The sequence below is a fragment of the Anthonomus grandis genome, chromosome 11 (genome assembly GCF_022605725.1).
Source record: "Anthonomus grandis grandis chromosome 11, icAntGran1.3, whole genome shotgun sequence".
Classification (NCBI taxonomy): Eukaryota; Metazoa; Arthropoda; class Insecta; order Coleoptera; family Curculionidae; genus Anthonomus; species Anthonomus grandis.
Genome location: NC_065556.1, coordinates 14,729,072 through 14,750,204, shown reverse-complemented (window position 1 = coordinate 14,750,204; position 21,133 = coordinate 14,729,072). Strand labels below are relative to the sequence as shown.

At 31.0% G+C, this 21,133-nt stretch overlaps 1 protein-coding gene across 2 annotated transcripts in view; it reads left to right on the top strand.

The window, feature by feature from the left end:
• The window catches only part of LOC126742558 (ABC transporter G family member 20), a 126,039-nt gene that overhangs the window by 45,767 nt on the left and 59,139 nt on the right, over positions 1-21,133 (top strand). The window contains exon 1 of one of the 2 annotated variants that reach the window (XM_050449278.1): positions 8,040-8,288. The exons of the other annotated variant lie outside the window; for it this stretch is intronic. The gene's annotated coding sequence lies outside the window, so the exon portion shown is untranslated. Of the gene's footprint in view, positions 1-8,039; positions 8,289-21,133 lie in introns of those variants that run through there. 2 annotated transcript variants of the gene reach the window in all.

Sequence of the window (21,133 nt, the reverse complement as noted above, 5' to 3'; positions counted from 1 at the left end):
ACTCCTAGGAAGTATGACACTCTTATACTATTTGAACTACTGTTGTCCAAAGTTACCATTAAGAAAAATTTGTTTTTTTTTTGTTAATAATGAGCTCTAATTTCCTTAAATGTAATGTGTGTTTATAGTAGAATTTTTATATTGTGTTTTAGTATTTGTTAAAAACTTTTTGTTTATATTCTGAGATCTTACTCTGCATTGACATAATTCGTTACCATAGTTTCTCGCCTCTGTTTTGTAAATATTATTTCAATCCAAACAGGTTTACTTTGTCTAAAATAATAATTTATCTTATATCGTTTCGCATATGAGCACGATTTAATCCAATTATTGAATACACCCATATGTACTTATTATTGCAAATAATTGTATTATATTATAGAATTAACGTATAATTATTACAATGTATGTATCATTATTTCTAAAATATATATTTAATTAAGAAAAAATGCTTACATATTTGATGATTTATAAATAAAAAATTCTAAAGGTTCTTTCTTAAAGCATATTTAATAAAGTTGTTGTTGAAAATGCGCTTAAAAATTTAATAAAACTTTTATAAACATTTATAAAATCATCATGTCGCATAAGTTGAATATTTCAGGGCTGTGTTAACTGTAATAGAACAGTTTTATACAAGTTTATAGAAAATAAAAATTGAAAATGGTTAAAACAAACTGTTATAACCAAATAATTATAATTATAATGCTGTTTAATAAAGATCCATTATCAAAACAATTCTTAAGCCTAACATTTTATTTTTCAAAGTAATATCTCTTATAGTAGCCTGTAAAAACTTAAATAATAAATATTTAAAAAATCATTTTTTACAGAGTTTATTATTAACATGCCAATTTGAATGAGTATTTGCTAGTCAGGCATACATAAATCATCTAAGATGGATTTTATTATAAAATTTAAGAAAAAAAATAAAGCAGAAAGTTCAAAATAGAAGGTTATTTCAAGTATTTGTCTTAGAAAGTAAAGAAAAAAAAACGTTAATAACGAAAAAAATATATTAAGACAAAAGCGATTCATCATATTTGGACATTAAAGCAAATAATTGTCTAATTCTTTGAAATTAATGGACGTGCAGTAGCCGTACCATTAGAGCAAAGCAGAACGTTAACTTCCAATGAATACATGGGAATTTGTTTGCCAGAAATGCTTGGTTAAATCTGGAAATAGAAGCGGCAAAAAAAATTTCTTCATCATGACCGTGTAAGCTTTCACACATTAGCTGACACAACTATTTATTTGACTGGCCAAAATGTTGCAGTGATATGTCATCCATACAGCTCTGATTTAGCACTAGACTTCTATTTATTACCACATACCAGGAACAAAATGCATGACCAACGTTTTGCGGGACTAAAAAACGCATTAATACATTTAAAGAACATATCTCATGGATGTTTGACAATTACCACAATTATGTGATACTCTCAAGTTGCCTCAATTACAAGCTCGCGAAAAAAAAATAAAAGAAAAAATATGACATTGTTCATGTCTTATAATATAACTTTCTATTTTTGAAAGTGATAGAGATTGGTAAGATAGGAAAATTTAATTTTTGAACTTTTGTTTGTTTGAACCGTTGTCTTTATTTTAAATTTAGGACGACGTTTTATTTGGGACGCATCTACAGGCTTAAAGACTTGCGATGTGTGTAGAGGTATATGGCGTCTAGTCATGCGCAAAGCGAATTAGTTCTTGCATTATCCTGACAGTAAGGTTCTTCAGCTGTTAGAGAACAGCCCCCAATGTGGCGGCCAGATTTGTTTTTAAAGTTATCAGGGAATTGGACATACACCCCCTCGTGATCCGATATACCCACTGAGTGCACTGAACAGGTAACACCGTCCAAATTATTGCAGAAATAATCAATAGTGGTCGATGAAGAGGACGAAGTTTTCATCAAGACAAATTCTTTGCGAGAAATAAGGAAACCTCTGAATAATTAATATTAAAATCTCCAGCCAAGATAACACGCGAGTGAATAGGGAGCTGGGACAGAAGACAATCTAACCTGTCAAGGAACACACTGATATCCCCAGAGGGCGGGCGGTATATACAAATAACGTACATATTAAACAATTTACAAAAACACACCGAACACTCAAAAACCCGTTCAACTGAGGCATCACCAAACGTATCAACAGTACAGAAAAAGTTTTTAAAATGTCTCCTAATTAGAACAGCAGTCCCTCCATGCAGAGAGTTTTGTCTATATTTATATTTATATCTATCTATCTTTTATATTTATATCAGCGGTAAAGTCTCTTTGCCGACGATACAAGTTTTACTTGGAGCAACCCGGATATTAAGGCATTGCTATGAACTGGTGACTAGGGCATTTGATACTAGCCTTATCAACAAACTTAAGCTCGTAGTAATACTCCCTATCAATAATTCTTCAAAATATTAACTTTTTTTTCTTTATTCATATTTGAATCTGTTTGCTTAATTCGCAAGTATGTATCAGCAATTCCAGAAAGGCGATCTCACAACTAACTACTTATAGGAACGAGGAGGCTGATCTTATCTTCCAACCCTAAGGTCAGAGTTAGTTAAAAGCTTTATAATGTTCAATGCTAAAAATATGCATAATCATCTGCCATTCAAAAGGCTTATTTATTACTCTCTTCAGCAAATTCTATATTTTTAATATATTATAACAATTATCGAAACTGGTATTAAGTTTGAGGATAATTTTAAAATGAGTAATTACTGCAACAATTACTTTGTTAACATTGGGTTGGAAATGGAACTAAAAATACCCACATCTGATATTCCAGCAAATATTAGAAAACGCATCCTGGACTCCTTATACTTAACACCTGTACAAGAAAATGAACTTATATAACATATCTCAACCTTAAAAAAACACATCACCTAGTTTTGACAATATCACAGCTGACCATATAAAAAGAGTGCATAAAGAAATATTGAGCCCACTTAAGCATGTTATAAATGTAATTTATGGGTCTGGCATAGTGCCTTTCAGTTTAAAAGCTTTAGGGCTTAAAGAGTATGCCCAATTTTTAAAAGTGGTGAAAAAAATTGCATTAAAAATTACGGACCGATCAACCTAATAACCCATTTAACAAAGATCTTTACAAAAAGTTTAAAAACCAGAATAATGAATTTTTTGAACAAAAATAAAATATTGTCTTAAAACCAATTTGCATTTCTTGAAGGGAGTAGTACAGTTGATGATCTATATAATTTTACATCTGAAGTGACACAATACTTAAATAAAGGTACCCAATGTCTGAGTGTTTTTATAGATCTCACTAAAGCTTTCGACACGGTCCCACATAATCTATTATTAAAATTACTTTCTTAATATGGTAAAAGAGGAGTCCCACTGACATTATTGGAAAATTGCTTAACGGGTAGAACGCAGATGGTAAGAATTAATAATACCTTGAGTGAAAAGAGAGTTATTAAAATTGGCATCGCTCAAGGAACTGTGCTTGGGCCAATCAACTAATGCTAACAGACCTAACTTTGCTGGTATATCTATGGGGGACTGCAATATCCAAGAAGTAGTACATACTAAATACTTGTTGGACAGACATTTGAAATAAAGCTTTCACATTACAACAAAATTAGAAAATTAATCCATAAATTTTACATACTTCCCGCAGTTATGGATAGCAAAACTTGTGTGATAATTTACAAGGCTTTTGTTGAATCTCTTATCCAATATGGTATTATTGTATGGGGTGGATTATATGGTACATCAGTGTATAAATTGACTATTTCTCAAAAATATATTCCTAAAATAATATTTAAAAGGGATTGGAGGTATTCATCTAGATTGCTATTCTCTGAGGACTTTGTCAATATAAAATGTTTATATATTAATACGATCTGCACACTTATACACAAACAAATGGCAAAGAACGTTTTAGTTGATCATCAGTATGAAACTCGAAATAAACACAATAACCACATAAAAATTCCATTAAACTTTAAAAAAATCTTCGACTATTTAGCACCAAAGTCTTTATAATTTGCTTCCAACATCATTAAAAAATATTATAAGTAATAATATTATATAAGTAGTAAGAGTAAATTATAAGTATAATAAAGCTTTTAGTCAAATGTGTAGAAAAAAAGTATTCCTAAATTATAATAAATTTGCTGTACTTTTGAATCATTTGTTCTGCTATTTATGGAGATTTAATTGTGCCTGTTTCATTTGGGCAAGGGAGGGGAGGAAGGGATGTGATAGTACTTATATTGATTTTTTTTCTCCTTTTGTTTTTTTTTTCTTTTCGTTTTGTTATTGTGGTACAGCTATTGAGATATGGGTTTGTGATAATTATGTTTTAGCAGTAGACACTTAATATTGTATGAATAGGAAAGAAAGAATAATTGATTTTCATTTATGACGCATACAGGCAGCATATGAAACTTAGCAACTTATAATATACTACACTAATAATATTATACTGTAAATGGTTATTGTTATTATTTTCTGAAATATATAACAAATTATATATTTTTATTTAATAATATTAGACAATAAAAATATTTTTTTATTTAAATTTCTGATTTTTTCCTATTTGTACTTTATACTTGGACAATGTATTATAATTATCTTTGGTTCACATACAATTTTTATTTTATTGTACAAAAATTTATAATACGTATTAATGTGTATTTATATTATCTGTTTTCATGTGTATTCTGTATTGTATTTTGTGTTTGTTTTTTTGCATGTTTTTATATTATTTTCACTACCTTTGTATATTAAATTAAAAAAAAAAATCTAAGAATATATTAGTTTCAGCAAACTCCTTCTATCCCAATTAATCTCCATTTAATATAGAAACTACAAAATCGTTCATATATCTCTTAAAAATGATATTGATTCGTCCCTTTAAGTGTCAATATCAATTTTCTCAATAAAAGATTTTTGTTAGTTTTAAGTAGTGGCGTCTGCACAAATTGTGAAATAGATATTTTTTAATTTTATGAAAATATTATAATATAACTGATTTTTTCCTTAAATAAAAAGATTAAAATCCCTATTCCTTTAGAACAAATTTGGTCTTTCAGTTTTTTTCATCGGATATGCAATGTTTATGTAACAAAATAAAACCATTTTTATGCATGGTTTAATCATTATACAAAACTTTTCATATAAAAATGGCTATTGACGCTTAAAGGACGAGTATTAAATTTCATAAAAATATCTAAGAAATTGTAAAAGTTATAATAAAAAACGATTCTTTGAGTTTTGTATACCCTGTAGCTCAAAATTTAAGAGGCTTAGGGCATATGCATATTTAAACTTTTCTTCTTAAAATTACCTAAGGCACTGAAACACCGTATACAGGGTGTTCCGTTGATCATGTTACAAACTTCTAGGGCAGATAGAAAACGTTAAAAGAAAAACAAAAGTTCATATAAACTTGGGTTCGGAAAAGTTTCCTCAGGGAGCTAGAGCTCTTTGAAAATAACCTTTAAAAACTAGTTTTTTTTTAATAGCTCCGGAACTACTTTAGCTACCGCAACTAATTTTGGGAGGTAAATTATTGTTAGTACGCTTATTCTTTTGAACCTACTAAATAAAAAAAAATTACCAGGGGCTTCAGAATCAGGGGGGTATTTGGTAAATTTAGGCCCATTTCTTTAAGACTTTAATTTCTGCCCGTTTGGGCATTAGATTATGATGTTCCTATGCTTTTTACATAAAAAAGGTGCTTTTAGTAAAAGTCGGTAAATGGTAAATATCACCGTTTTTGTGAAAATTGACGAAAAGAAAGTTATGAGATATAAAAATGAATTACCTATTATTATTAATAAACAATTCTGAAATCAAAAAATCTGGCGTAAATAAAAAATAAATGTTTAAAAAAAGTTAAAGTAGCCACTTTATTAAATTGGTACTCAAATTAATTAACTGTCACTTTAATTACCTTGAGGCATAAAATGTTTAAATGATTTTAAGTGTAATAAAAAACCAACAAATTAACAATTTTAGAAACGTAAACAAATTTTATTAAAGATTGGTATTACAAAAATAAACTTAAAATATTAATTGCTCAAAATGCCGGCCGTCACGATCGATACATTTATTGTATCTACGCACCATATTAAGGTTGACGTGGTTAAAAATTTCAGGCGTGGTTTGGATTACTTCAGCGGCTGCGGAAATTTTGGCCACCAGGTCTTCTTCTAACTCGACTGGAGTTTCATATACGAGACTTTTCATATGCCCCCAAAGAAAAAAAATCTAAGGGTGTCAAATCTGGTGAGCGCGCTGGCCAAGTGACAGGGCTTCGCGGCCAATCCAGCGCCTTCCAAAATTTTCATTTATAAACTCGCAGACAATAAGTGAAAAATGAGCTGGCGCTCCATCGTGTTGTAGCCATTAGTTCTGTCGTATATTTAGGGGCAGATCATCTAATAGTTCTGGCAGTACATTTCTTAAAAAATTTAAATAAATATTTCCTGTTAAACGAGGAGGCAACATAATTGGACCAATTAAGCGTTCTCCAACAATGCCGGCCCACATATTGACCGAAAACTTATGTTGATAGCTCCTAAAATGAATACCATAAGAGTTTTTCTCACTCCACACATGATTATTCTTAGAATTAAAAATGCCTTCTTTTGTAAATAAAGCGTCGTCAGTAAAAAGGACATATTTTGGAAATTGAGGTTCTTCTGTACACCGGTCAAGAAACCACTGGCAAAAATTCACGCGGGGCATAAAATCATTGGGTTCTAATGATTGCACCTTTTGCAGGTGGTAGGGCCGAAGAAGCTGTTCATTAACAACGTTTCATACCCTAACATGATTTACATGCATCGCATCAGCTACTGCTCGAGTACTTACTGATGTATTATCTTCAAATCGCTGAAGCACTTCTTCCTCAAAATCCGGGATTCGGATGTTCCTTTGCGCGCCATTATCTTGGCGTTTTATTTTAACGGAGCCAGTCTCCCTGAGCCGTTGATTGACCCTTTCAAAAAGTGTGTGAGCTGGGATTCGCCTTTCGGGAAACCGCTCTTCATATAGTCGAGAAGCAGCTCTATACCATTACATCGAACTTCCCCATAAATTAAAAGCATATCGGCGTATTCAGCAAAAGTGTAATCTTCCATTACTTAACCATAATAAAAAGGGAATTCATATCATGTAACAAATACTGACAATGACAAATTTAAAAAATACTGACAGTGGCAATGAATTAGCATTATTATTATTATTATTAAAATAATGAATTCAGGTGCTGTATCTTAGTTTGGTTTTAGTCAATTTCCACAAAAACGGTGCTATTTACCGACTTTTACTAAGAGCACCTTTTTTATGTAAAAAGCATAGGAACATCATAATCTAATGCCCAAACAGGCAGAAATTAAAGTCTTAAAGAAATGGGCCTAAATTTACCAAATACCACCCTGATTCTGAAGCCCCTGGTAAATATTTTTTTTATTTAGTAGGTTCAAAAGAATAAACGTACTAACAATAATTTACCTCCCAAAATTGGTTGCAGTAGCTAAAGTAGTTCCGGAGCTATTAAAAAAAACTAGTTTTTAAAGGTTATTTTCAAAGAGCTCTAGCTCCCTGAGGAAGCTTTTCCGGACCCATGTTTATATGAACTTTTGTTTTTCTTTTGACGTTTTCTATCTGCCCTAGAAGTTTGTAACATGATCAACGGAACACCCTGTATGTTTTATTTTATGTAAACCTTATAAAACTACTATATTTATCTTAAAACACATAAGGCCATTAACCTGTAACCTGTTTTAAACTTTTCTCTCGTGGATTTGTAAAGAAATCTAATTTACTTCTTCATTTTTCTATTTCAAATTCATATGTCCATCACCACCAGACCTCGTACCACAAACTAAGAAGCTTCACAGGAAAAAAAATTCCAGCAAACCCAAAAAAACCTAATCGACCGTCACAATAAAGCAAAGAACCTTGTCTACTTCGTCCATAAGGGTTTAGCTATGCAATAACGGGTGGGGAAACCACGCAACAGCAAGAGAGGAAAAAAATGGACACAAGTGACCAGGTAGTACCACGACGAACCGCGGCGAAGAAAGGTACGCGCCGGTTAGACTTTAAAATACTTTGACGCCTGTGGTTGGCTGTCGATCGGGTACCAAAGTGGTTCTGTGCTAGGAAACAAAAGAACAAGTAGCTCGCGCGCATCGATTAGTGGTGCGTCTTTTGTTTTTGTTTATCTATTGTTTACTTAGGATTCGTTGTTGGGTGTTGTTACTGGATTTTTTTTTGGAATTTTTTATTGAACAAGGTAGGTAGAAAAGTAGTTTTATGGGTTTTTAATAAATTAAAATACAAGATTTTCTTTAAATTTGCAAAGAAAAACGTAAAAAGCAGAAATTCTACTCAGAGGGTAAAATTAATTTTCATCGCATATTTTCAAGAAATATAAAGTTTTTTCTTACAGAAGTTCTTTATTCAATAGTCATCATTTTAGCACAGTGTTTGCTTTTTTTGAGAAATTAAAACGTCAACTTCCAATATAAGTAATTTATACAAAAATTTTCCAAAAAATGCGTTAAGATACTTAAGCTGTAGCGCCTGAATAAAAAAATAGTCATTTTTTGAAAGAAAGTAGATCTTACTAAGGCTTTTTAAGCTTTTCTTCAATAAACTGCAAAAAAAACAGGTGTAAGATTTATGAACAGTAGCAATTAATACTGCACTTTTCTTCTCACACATTTCTGGCATCACACGTCTTTCAGGATTTTTTCTTTAGGAAAGAAATTCTTCTATGACTTATACTATGATCTTACTATGACTCTTTAAGCTTTTATTTAATAAACCGCTTCAACAGCTTTAGGATTCCTGAGCGCCTGACATTGAACAGTCAGTTTAATTTTCATTCTCATTTCTGATGGCCTCACAAAAAGATACGTAATTTAAGTCTTCCAGGACTTTTTCTTAAAAAATACATTACTCATAAGTCTCTTAAAGCGTTTATTCAATGAACCGTAAAGTAGTTAAACTGTAAAGGTTTTACGACTAAGGAGCTGTAGTACTAAAAAATAATTTACATTATCATTTCTAGAATCACAAAAGATACACAATATAAGTCCTTTAAAACTTTTTCTTTAGGAAAGTCTTTAAGCTTTTCTTTAATAAACTTTTTTAAAAACTTTAAAATTCCTAAGCATTAAATTTATTTTCATTCATTAACAACAATCTAAAATAGCCTACAGTTTGATTTTTATTTTCATTTATGGCACAAGCATATAAGTATGATAAATGAAGCATTTCAGAAAATACGAAATATGATTTAAGTCTTATTTAAAAATAATCAGTTAAAGTCTATAGCTCTCTAAAATGTTAACTATCATAATAGTAAAAAAATATGTCCATTGGGAATGTGCAATTGAAACTGATCATAGGTCACATTAACGAAAATATTGTCAATTTTTTTATGTTGGGGGTTGCTAATATACAAAATATTGAGACGTACTTTATAATTTAGAATTTCATTATTCAGTAGCTATTGTAATTTTTCGACAAGTAACCGGTATGTTTTATATGATATCTTAAATTATTTAAACCGCCTCGACGCAAGTCCTTAACTTGAGTACTATGGCCAGCAAAGATATTTTGCTCTCTGCCTACATCATATCAGTTTATTGAGCAAGAGAAGTTATTTTCAACTTACATGTCATAATACAATATCTCTTAAGAACTTCATTAAAGTAACTATGTTCTAATCCAGGACATCTTCAATTCCCTTCCTTGTTTTAACAGCCATATGGATGCTTTTCTTGTGCAATCCAACTAGCTTAAATGACACCTCTAGATTCTAAAACATGCTAAAGTCACTAAAAATAAATCTAGAGTCAATATCATTTATTCCATACACGGAAGAAGATTATTAAACTTATTACTAGTTGCTATCGTCTAAAATAAATAAATAGCCTGCTGAAAAGTGGCTTATTTAGTTATTATTAAAGTCAATTTTTTTGATTCATAGGTCTAAAATTTAACTGAGAAATTTTTCCATCGGTTCGTTCTGATAAATGTGGGTTATGCTTTTTTCATAATGCTATTTTAGCAAATAACGGAATCACGATGATAATGAATAGGGACGTAAAATGCAAAACATACTGTACTATTCCTTTTCTATAAGACATTTAGATCATGGAACATTAAAGAACAAAAAAAAAACATAAAAACTTCGCCTACGAGTAGAAATTATGTAAAAAGTTCAATCGAATGACAAGAAACAATCTGAAAATATGTAAGGCTTCTATTCTTATTCTAATTAGACAAAAACTCATCTACTTGATGATAATGGCCACTGATGGCCCTCAGAGCGCGGCGTTAGTAATAAACTTCTCCTGAAGTACAAGCATTATCCTAAGAATAAATAGAGATTAAAGAGTAAGGATCTTCAGAGAGCTTTGACCTACTAACGTTTTGAGGTTTGACTTTACTAATAAGTCTTATTGTCCGCTTATGTAAAGGTATTTATTCAATACAATTATGTAATCATTCTGTTTTCATGCCAAGCTCACTATGAGAACTTAAGTTTGTTATCAATTCTAAGCCCCAAAAACATATATACCTGAAGGTTATTTACAGGCAATTATAATGAAGATCACGTTTGAAGCACAAAATGTTGGTTTTGCTTACATCAAGTATTAATTTGCTTCACATGATCTGTTCAAAATCTGATTGGCACCCTAGTCTGAAGTTGCAATGAACTCTTATCGGTCTAAAGAACAGTGGTGTCATCTGAATAATTGGTAAAAAGTTGACCAGTTATTCAGATTAATTGATTGATTTGACCAATGATTCAAGAGCTATGGGAAAGAGAGAAATCATCAAGAACAGATCTGTGAGGTTCACTAGAGGTAATTAAAAAAATTTTGGTATCAATTAGAAAGGTAACAAGAAGAAACCGTCGTTGAGAAAACTTACGTTGAAAATCAAACATATTTCTCAAGCTTGGGCAACAGTGCATGATTTACACCATCAAACCCCTAAGAGAGATCACAAAAAACTGCTCCAGTTACATCACTATGATTTAGTCTAAAATAAAAGAAAAATAAATGCTCGAAAACTCTATCGTTTGTACTTATGACTTCTTTTAATAAACCTTTTCCATTACTTTTTCCACTACTCAAAGTGTAGTTGTAGAACCGAAACATTCAGAACCAGTTGTTGAATTCATCTTTTCTTCAGATTTAGAGGAAGAGACTTGGTTACAAAACGATAGTACTACTCTAACCAGAAAGCCATATTATTGCTAGTATAAGGAATAAATACTTCGCAGTAACACAAAAAATACTCTTGTTCTTGTCTTGCATAGTCTGACGCCAGTAATACTCTCCCAATAAAAAAAGCTAATAACAATTCTGTAGTACCTTACAAGCGTGACTTATAATATAATAAAGTGATCACTAGTCTATGGCCTAAAGATTTATAACAAAACAGCGTATTTCTTAAGAATAAGAAAGTTTTGTGTAATATTATATTAATTCGGTTTATGATTATTCTACTTTCCATGTTTTTTAACAATATTTTTGATCTTATTCTCAAAAATTTTTGATTAGTATTTTATGTACTTGCTCTTCCTTTAAAGAGGTTCCTTTAAAGTAGTTTTTAATTAACATAACAAGTAGGGGTAAATGGCTTAAGACAAAGGCTCGAGCTTGAGAGGATTAGCAAATATTGTATATAGGCGGTTCAAGAATCGCCCACACATGACTGTCAGGCCGAAGTGTATCGTAGTGATGCAAAAAATCTTGTCCTCGATCGATATAAGCTTTTTTAGAAGTAAGGTCTTCCAAGTAAAGTTCACGAAAGTGTTCGCAATTCTGAAGGTGGACACAAAGAAAAAGTTAAAGAACAAATAGCACCTGGACACCCGGAAACAGAAATAATCATTTACTCCGATAGCCACCAGGTCGTACCCAGTCGCACCCAGAATACTTAAGAAGACAGCCGGAATGTATTGGGTTCCGGGACCCAGCAGAATGAATGGCAATGAACGAGTGAACGAGTTCGCGAGAGTCGGACAATTACCATAGCCTAGACAATTCGGCATGGGAAAAGACTAGAGCAAATTAGGAGTACGAACAGCGACTGCCGATAGGCCAATGACTAGCTATCAAATCCAACTAAAGCTAGAATAGGATTTGCATATCTTAAGTGTGGTGCCTAGTCCGCTGTGCCCTAGTTGTGGCGTGGCGGAGGAAACCGCATTTTGTAGGAGAATGCGAAAGATGAATTAAAACTGCTATAATATATAATATATTTACTGTAACTTTATATTATTAAGAAAATTATGGATATGTCTCCATACTATCCACCTTCTCAAAGGCCTTAAGGTGCGAATCTATTACGGCTTGTTTCATTAACTAAGAAATCATATTTGTTTAAAACAATATGATTTCTTCAGTAAAAGGTCGACCGTCACAAATCTCTCGTGTTTTATATAAAAAGCATACAAGGCTATATGACATAGACAATTGATTGTTGTGTATGCAGATTTTTCGAAGGCCTTTGATAAGTTAGACCATGGTTTTATCATTTAACAAAATGACATCTATAAGTTTCAATCACGGCCTAAGACAACTCTATTAATGATTTTAAGTCAAATTTTGATACATTAAGTGGTACTTCTCCATGAAGCAATCTTGCGCCTTCGATATTTTCAATATTTTTCCATGATATCACTAGTACTATTATGTCTAAGTGTCTTTTATTCAATACTTCGCAATGTAGGTATTAATGAGGATTGTGTTCTACTGAAGAGATATAGATGCTTTAGCATACTGCTGTACAATAAATAAACAGGCTGTGAATATCCAGAAGTGCAAATGTATGTCAATCTCAAGGATTCGCAACGAAATACAGTACAAATTATAGGTTAGGTAATACTTTCCTAATGTAATGTATTCCTAACATATTGTTGAAGTTATTAAATCTTCTATGAAAACTCTTGGTTTCATAATTAGGTCAACAAAAAAATTTAAAAAGTTGGAGTCTTATTACCTCATATAATAGCCTACTCAAGTCTACGTTACTTTATGCAGCAACTCTATGGTGCTCCAATGTATAGAGCAGATTTTTGAAATATCTATGCATCAAAATAAATGTTTTTTGCAAAGGAGTATGACCATAAGTTACTTCTATAAAGACTTAATTTTTTGACTTCTAAAAGATTATGCTATTCTAAGCAGCCAGCTTTTTTTATTTAAATCATACAACTATAAAATTAATTCAAGTTACCTCTTAAGGAATTTAAATTTATTCCCACTATATATACTAGAAAACATTCAAAAATTTCGTTTTCATTTATAAAGTAGACCTTAGCAATAAGAACTTAGCAATAAATGCACCTTTATATCAAGCTTGCTCATGGTTTAATATTTTACACAGTAATAATAATATTGACCTTTTTAATGGTACTATAGCTTTAAATTTAGCCCTTCGGTTATGACTTTCTATATAAATCTCTCATTTATTTAAATTTTCATTTGCTTGTAGTCACTGGAGTTGTGAGCTTGAGATTTCAGTCGTTTTCGAGTCATATTAATTTTTTTAAACTGTTATACGCTGTTAACTGATGCTACCTATAGTAGGTATCTAGTATGTAGTTTTTAGTTTTTTTTTTAAATATCTGATTTGTATAGTTGCTTCTTGATCTGTCAAGCATAAGTTGTCTCATTATTCGGAATTTCCTGTTATACTCTATTTCAGAAGTGTGTAGAGCAATAAAACCTCATTAGGTATGCAAAAGTGGTACCTGGTGATCCACCAATATTTTATGCCACTACCTTAGTTGGGTATTAGTTTCAATGTAAAATTCTTTCTTTTCGTTGATTGCAGGTAGTGCCACCCGGTTTTGGGTCAATTTATGAGTTTTGTCCATTGTTACCCACTGATAAACATTGAAAATGGTTCGCCAAAGGCGTGCAACTGGGACTTGTTTTTTACCTTATAATTAATGTACTTAAATGCTATTTTATTTTAGAAAGTTACTTTTGTTTAAATGGAATAATATATTTTTTTCACAAATTTATTGAACATAATATGTAGAGTAAAACAGTTGAAAATGTCACTTTTGGATCTGGCACTTTTTGAACAGTGTATAACAATTTTAAATTATAATAGATTGTAGTCTTCTTCGTCATCTGACGAACTGTCATCACCTCTTGACATTATAATTAAAGGATCGACTGTCTGATCGATGAGGTTGTCAAGATCCCACATTTTGTCCTCTTGCTTAATTACATGCTGGACTGCTTTTCGCCAATTCTCTGGTGTCGCTTCCGTAATGGCTTGATCAAACAGTAGCTTAACATCTTTCATTTTAAAAGTCGTGTTTTGTCTTGCTACAAATCCTTTTACCTGCGCTCATATCAGTTCTATAGGATTTAGTTCGCAATGATATGGCGGTAAGCGCAGTACAGTTATATTATATTTTTCGGCTATATCTTCCACGGCGTATTTCATGAAACGAGTTTTGTGTAAGTTTGCTATTGCCAGCAGTTCTTTTTTTATCAAATTTGCTTCAAACGCAATACCTTTTGCAGTCAGCCAATCGATAATTTCTTGCTTTCTCCAACTTGAAGTTGGCGTCTTCTCTATTCGCCGTGAATGATAGCTTGCGTTATCCATAACCACCACCGAATTAGCCGGAAGAAATTTTATCATTTCACCAAAATAGTCCTCGAAAACGTCTGAGTTCATGTCTTCATGGTAATCTCCTGTGCGAGTCGACTCAAAGGTTAGCAGACCTTCTTTTAAAAATCCCTCTTCGCTTCCAATATGTGTGATTATAAGTCTTTTTCCTTTTCCCGAAGGTACTTTAATACCCGTAGACAGGCCTTCTATGAAAGCTTGGCGAGCACTGGTTATATTTTTGTCTTGCCACATTTTTTGGACTATATAACCTTCGTTAATCCACGTCTTATCAAGATAAAAAACTTTCTTTTGCTCCCTGCGGTACTGCTTGATACTTCTCAAGTATTGTCGTCTCCAACAAACAATTTCGTCCCTCTCCAGTAAAAGTGCTTTGCGGTTATGCTTTTCCCAGGCAAAATCCATATTTTTTAAAGTTTTCCATAAAAGTTTTCTACTTATCAACGGAATACTGTCATCTCGGCCAAGCTCAATTAAAATTTTGTCTAGGGTGGGTATTTCCTTTTTAAAATAAAAAGAGTGAACTTTTCTTCGAATTATACATTTAGCATTTTCATCAAGGACTTTTGTAGGTCGTCCTGGCTTTTGCTTGGGAGATTCCACTTGACCTGCTACTTTTCTTTCCCGCAACAATTTGAAAATGGTGGACTTTCCAATTCCACTCATTCGAGAACATTTTTCAACAATTTCTTGCACAGTAAAACTAGGGTAATCGTGTTTTATGCAATCATGTACATTTAAAATAATAACTTTTTCACTCAGCGATAGTGGAGAATTTTTAGTACATCTTTTCGTTGGACTGAATACCTCCATTTTTTAAATATTGGGATAATAATATTGTGATTACACTACAGCGTAGCAGTGACTACTAACGTTTAAAATATGATTTAAAAGTATTTATAGTCTGTATATATTACCTGACCCCATTTTTGCATGTTACAAAGCGTTAAAAGATAGGTACCTATACAAAAGGATTAAAAGTATTTATTTAGTATTTAATCTCTTTCAAAATAAAGGCATTTAATCCGTGAAAATTAAATTCATAAATATTATAAGTACCTGCGCCTATGAACTACCACGAAATGTAGCCAAACAGAACGGAATTCCCCAGTTTATTGCTCTATACACTTCTGAAATAGAGTATAGATAATATTTGGTAATAAATAGTAAATAAATAAATTATTGTAATATTAAGACCTGTAAATCTATTATACGGCTAGTAAAAGCTGAAAAACGCCTCGGGACTTGTTATGTCCTTGTAAGTAATTAACTAATTGATTATAGAAATCCATTTCATAACGCACCAAATATTACAATTAGCGACCCAAAAGTTGCGATTATTTGTTTAACCGATATAATGATTTGATTATTCACTTTCAACAGAAATTTCTCGAAAACGTATTAAAGAACGGTCGTCGAGAAACTTTTAATAAATTAACGGATCTGATGTGATATTTTATTTTAAAGGGGAATTATTTGCAAATTTTACACTTTCTAAAAATTCTTTGATACTTTATTTATGATAATCTTATCTGATTTCCAATGTTATTGTTGTTTGTTTCAAGATACCCAACATAAGGCACATAGATAATATGCAACATTGTTTAAAGCTTAAAAAACGCACGTACAATACTCAAGTTGGTGTCTGGCATCATACTATACCATGTATTTCAATTAGATATCAAAAATATAAGAAACAAAGAGTAGTTCAAACAAAAATTAAGAATTTGGACTTTAAATAGTCCGAGAAAAATGCTTCACGATTTAATTGTTTTTAAGTAGATTCATTCTTGTTTTTCCATGGAATAGAATTTCTTGTTACAAAGTAGAAGTCCCTTAAATAATCTGTCTAATGGTATTTTTTAGTTCGGTCCAATTGTTGTAAATTTAATTTGTTTGTATATTTAAGATAGTTGATTTAGTAATAGTCTTCAGCTATAGAACAGATAAATAATTATTATTGCAATAAAAGAAATATAACAGATATAATTAATTTTTGACTTTTTAGGTTTATTTTAAATTATTATTTGGGTTTGTTTATTTCCAAATTTATCTCTTAAGCAACACTTATGTCGAGTTATATTAATGAAATAAATAAAGTTTATCTAAAGTGTCTAAAAATCTCTAATGTTATAGAGTTGCGAATTACAAATCTATTTTCTAATAGTTATTTGATAAAAGAAAATCAAAATTAATAATTGTAATAAAAACTTTGCCAGCTTTTATAATAATGCAATGATAAAATTAATAAAGAAATTCTATATAATCCGCCCATTCTCATTTAAATTTCAAATATTACTATGTACTTGCAGTTTGTATCTTATGCATAATAAATTATATAAATCTTAACGTTCGACTGATCGAGTAATTTTTATTAACGCATAATTACAGTTTATCTGGATTCGTGTGAGGTACTTATTCCAGATATAGATTAAGGTAAATTTACATAAGTATCACTTGTTTAATTTACATTAAACTAAATTGATTTATGTATGTGTTTATTACAGTAACCATATTTTATTAAAAAACCCCAGAACATTTAAAAACACGTAAATTATTGTAACTATAATTATCAAAACATATTGTTCTGCGTTTAATAACATGTTTTTGTTTTAAATATTATGTTTTAAGAGCATAAAGGTCGGACTTTACAAAACACCAACGAGTTCAATTATTTAAAATTTAAATTCAAAATGGTTTTATTTGTCACAATCCATATAAGAATATAAAATTGCAATATATTAATTATCTTGGTTGGCAAATAGAACTACGTCTCGATTATACAAACCGTTACCATGCTAAGCCTATGGATAATATGGGTAGAAAAACCCTTATGAGAAGAAGACTAGAACATAGACTGAGAATGCTCAATATGAAGAATAAAGAAAATGCACCGATACGAAATGTCAGTTATCCCTGGAAAATATAATATATTACTAAAATACTTAATTTCATATCTTTTACTTAGTCAGTTAGTTTCCTTTATTAGATCTAGAAAGAAAAACAGAAAAAAAGAAAGAAAAAAATAAGTAAAAATTAAAATTAGAGATAAAAACAAAAGATTTCTTTGACAGATATTTAATATAAACAAATGCTATTATTATGAAATACTTTCTTATTGTCTTAAGTTACTTTAAATATGGGTAATTCTTTAATATTGTTTTTAAGTCAGTTCCAAATTCTAGTAGCTACATATTTAAAAGAACGTCAAAAAGGTTCATGGTTTGGAACAATAAAATCATTATTACACGTGGCGTGTGAATGTTGAACCTTTTTTTCATTTTCATTTACGTGACAATCGAATGAAAAAGAACTATCAAATTTTATTTTAAAATTATTTACTTCAGGTGCAACTGGAATTGAAATATTATTTAAAGAAATTTTAAAGCTGTATTCGAGACGCCGTAAATTTTAATAGCATCACATAATAATAGTTTGACACTTTTCAGCATTTAATTTAAGGTGATGGTTTACCAAATCGGAGTGAAATTTTTAGCTGAATGTGTTAATATCTTTATAAAGGCATATACCCTATTCAGTAAATAGTCTATTAAAATATTAACTCCACTTTCCGAAACACTTACAAGTTTTAATTTAGCTAATAGCATTTTGTGATTAAGAATGTCGAAAGTGTTAGTAAAATCCAGCAGTGTCATACATGTATGGTGATTTTCTTCGTAGTTTATTTGAATATCATTTAAAATATAAACTAATATTGTTGACGTGCTGAAATTTTATTCTGAACCCCGACTGACAATCAGATATTATATTGTTAAACTCAGTAAATAAGCCAAGTTGGCCGTAGAGATGTTTTTCAAGAATTTTTGATACTGCTAGCAGAACACCTCTCATATCTTTATACTCTATTGCTACGGTTTTTAGAATTGCCGTTTTTCATATTTGGATATTTTTATTGAAGGATACATTTGTTAGTGATATGTATTAAAAAATTAAAGCCAAAATGTAAACATAGTTTTTTTTGTGGCTTGGGCTAGTTTCCCTCCAAATACCTATGTCCCAAGACTTAGCATTTCAAATGAAAGTCAATGTATCATACATCCTTCAATTGCTGCAAATGCCTCCCCGCTGGACATATTCACTAAAATTTGTCCTCGAAGTTTATTTACTTTTATTGCTGAGTCTACAAACCAGCGAATCAAAATTTACAAAGAAAATAAAAAAAGCAGGCGACTTTCACTGATGCAGGGGAGATTATGATTACTATTGGCTGCACATTAGTTATGTGTTTCAATAAGGTGCCAAAACTTCTTCATTCGGCCAGTCACATTCTTTTTATATTTCAAACATCATAAACGTGAACTTAAAGCTAAGTCGAACACTCATAGACGCCCATGCCAACTATGGGACTCATACCCATCGCGCTGCGTAAACATAGTTTAGAATGTAATATCCTTAATTGAAATCCCATCGAATCCTATCGCAATAGATTTCATTAAAGATATCAATTTGATTAAAAATTTATAAGATATCAATTTATTACATTATTTCTATAAAAGTCAATAGCTTCCCTACTTATACTAGTTGTCAAAAGATTAAGGCAAAAATAAACGTAGTTTAATATCCTTATATGAAATTCCGTCGAATGTTACCGCATCAAATTTTATCAAAGAAATGAATCTGATTAAATTACAATCATCAAAAAGTTAAAAAGTTAAATCTTGATTATTTATTACATTATTTTTATAAAAGTCAATAGCTTCCCACACACTACTTGTACTATCTGAAAAAGTGTTGGTGTTATTCAAAAATTGCCTACATTTGTGGATTAAAAATGTCTTTGGCAAATCATTTAGAAAGTTACGATCTCTGGTTAATAGTAGTTTTTCTGTCATCATCTTTACCTCTCTTATTTAATAGCTGATTAAAAAAAGTTTATGTGAAATAGTTTTTCCTATTAAAAAGATAGTTTAGCAGCGATTGTGCTACTGGAGGTATAGTTGCCGTTAATGATAATCTGTTTTGCGGTCTCTTTTATCATTACAGGCTCAGCCAGCGGCACCTTTGACAAATGAACCGCAAAATAGAATATTGGTGGGGGCAACTATATCATAAACATAGTTATTATTGTTTATTGCGGTCAAAAAATCAACGATATATCTTTAAGCGGTATACTATACTTTAAGCTACTATACTAATTTTACTTCAGGTATATGGCAAGCTGACGTGGTATGATTTCATTCAGTTTTTCGAATGGATATTGTTGTGATTCCCATAACAATTAAACGCGTCTGAAGCGCCCATAATGGACTGATCTTATGACTAATAACTGACTTTACTATACGGAGACCTGCTCTGTAACCACATCCTCATCGCCCGCACTCAATTTATCGATTAAGTTAGTCAACCTAATTATCTCAAAGGGTACACGCACCGCTCTGAAAATGCGTTTTCTGGTGCATTTTGTAGCAGTCTATTTTTAACCATTTACAATCAAGTGAAACTTTTAAACATTATATGATAAAGTTAAAGTTAAAAGTATAGTGTTATGTTGTATCCTAGGAAAAGGAAAAAATTATACAGTACACTCTTGGTAAGGTGCTTTCACGTGCCTTAAAACTACGACAGGAGGGAAAAGCTATCGACCCTCCCGTTCAGATATGTATACTCTAATTTATTAATGGTTTTCCAATTTTAAGGAAGATTGATAAGAATTAGTTAATTTTGAAATGAGAACAGATGTTTTCATTGATTAACGCAAATAACTTTCTTTGAGTCTTCTAGCTATATGAGTCATGTCTTTACTTAATTTCTATATACAGGTCACCTAACAGCTTTTTGTGCATGTTTCTAAGTATTCTTGATATCACTCATAATTCTTTAATCCATTTTTTTTTGGAGAAAAAGGATGGAACTTATGATAAATATGCATATTCAGCTTAAAACAGAATCAATAATTTTGAATGTCTATTACGTTCCTATAGATCATGTAAGTTAGATTCCAGTTCCAAAACAATGTTTTTGAAAATAAGCGATACAACAAGTATTTTGTCGTGTGCTTTTCCACGGCCAGTTTTCTGGGTTGTTTCTTGCTCTCCTCAATAAAACACTGTTTTTGATGCAGTTACATATTTTAATAAAGATGTGATAGTAATTTATATAAAGAGCACGGGTATAACGTGCACACACGACTTAAGTAAAAACTGAGTTCTGAAAAAAATGAGTTCTGAAAAGAATGACAAACAGGCCCGAAATAGACCAAGTGTCGGGGTTATTAAAATTATAGTCTAGGTAAATACATTGGCGTACTAATTTGCTTTTCGCAGAGAGTCTTATGCAATTGAAATTATGATTTAAATTAAAAGTAAAAGAATAAGTAAAGTCTAAATAACAAGTTTAAAACCAATAATCCAATACAACTAATCTTTTTAATGCTAAATTTGGATTCCAAGGCAACTATAAACAAGTTGAAGCACAAAATAACTTTATACAAATATTACT